A 1,373-nucleotide genomic window follows, 5' to 3' on the forward strand; every position below is an offset into this window, starting at 1 on the left:
GGCGGAGGAGGAGGAGGAGGAGGCGGAGGAGGAGAAGCGGGAGGCGGCGGCGGCGGTGGCGGCGGCGGCGGCTGCCGCCCGGACAGTCCGGCGATCGTGGACTCCAGTCCGATGTCCGGACCGACCTTCAACCCGGACGCCCAAAGTCCGGGAACCCTTTGGACGCGACGCCTGCAGCGGCGGCGGCAGCAGTCGTAGCGATTGGTCGCGGTCGCAGTGGCGGCGGCGGCAGCGGCGGCCGGGTCCAGGGCTTCGGGTCCAGGCTCGGCCGAGTTTTTTCGGTCCCCCGGCCTCCCCTTTGGCGCCCCGCCCCCCAAACTTCCGGTTCCGGCCCAAAGCAGGAAAGCAAGGAGCAGGCGAGGAACGGCCGGTGGCGGCCGGGCGCGGCAGGCGCGCGTGCCGGGGCCGGGAAGGAGATGAGATGGTTAGGAAAGGGAGGTGGCGGAGGAGGAGTGCGGAAAGCGAGGCGAAGGGGGGCGGGGCAGCGGAGGGGGCGTGGCGGGGCGGAGTTCGGGGGCAGGGCTCTGTCGAACTGACGAGGGGGAAGGAGTGGAACTGGTCCACCCCCTCCCTTCCCCTCCCCTGGCTCCCCTCCTTTCCCCCTTTTCTCTCTTCCTCCTCCCCCCGCCTCTCACTCAAATACCGCGACGTCTCGACGCCGTAGGTCTGCGGGGAGATCCCGCGAGACGGCGGCGCGGGCGCCCCTCGACCCCTGACCTGTTTGCTGCAGTTGTTGCTGTGGAGGGGCAAGTACCCCTCCACTCCGGCAGCCCCTGGGCTTTTCCTAAGCCTTTCTCCCCAATACCAGAAATGAGGCCCAGGGCCTCCTCCTGCCCGCACCCCCGCCTTCCGCGCTGGGGACCCAAGGGGGCGGTGTCTAGGGCCGATTTGTGGGCTGGAAGCTGTACCCCGAGGGGTGGGCCTGGTTCCACCAGACCCAGAGCTAGGCGGACCCTGTGACAACCCCTTAGGTCCCGCGCCCTTCCGGGGGGGCCTGTCTCGTGTGTTCGGTTGTGCCCGATATTCGACTGCCTTTTCACGGGATGGAAGGCACCTCCTTGGGCTCGCGTGCAGCCCAGCCACCATTGAGCGCTGGCAGGTGTTCAGCAAGCTTTTGTCCCAGGTATTCCCTGCCGGGATGCATCTCAGACCTGTTATTCTCGTGTGTTTAAATAAAAGGGGGCAAAGTAGGGGAGGTGGAGACCTCTGCTTAAGCATTCTAGAATTTCACAACCTTTATGGCCAAGACTGTAGTCTTGAGTGTAATCTAAAACCTCCAGATGTGCAACTTGAATCTACAATCCTTTCCTTATTTTTTCGCCCATCCATCCTCAGGCTCCTACTACTTGCATTGCATAGTGTTTACATAAGCA

At 64.5% G+C, this 1,373-nt stretch overlaps 1 protein-coding gene across 1 annotated transcript in view; it reads right to left on the bottom strand.

The window, feature by feature from the left end:
* Positions 1-837, bottom strand: part of ACVR2A (activin A receptor type 2A) — a 152,923-nt gene extending 152,086 nt beyond the window's left edge. Inside the window, exon 1 of the mRNA XM_069066743.1 lies at positions 718-837. The gene's annotated coding sequence lies outside the window, so the exon portion shown is untranslated. The remainder of the gene's footprint in view (positions 1-717) is intronic.
* Positions 838-1,373: the final 536 nt, after the last annotated feature.

Source organism: Petaurus breviceps, unplaced genomic scaffold, assembly GCF_028583685.1.
Source record: "Petaurus breviceps papuanus isolate PSGF00001 unplaced genomic scaffold, PetGlider_PUasm1.0 90723, whole genome shotgun sequence".
Classification (NCBI taxonomy): domain Eukaryota; kingdom Metazoa; phylum Chordata; class Mammalia; order Diprotodontia; family Petauridae; genus Petaurus; species Petaurus breviceps.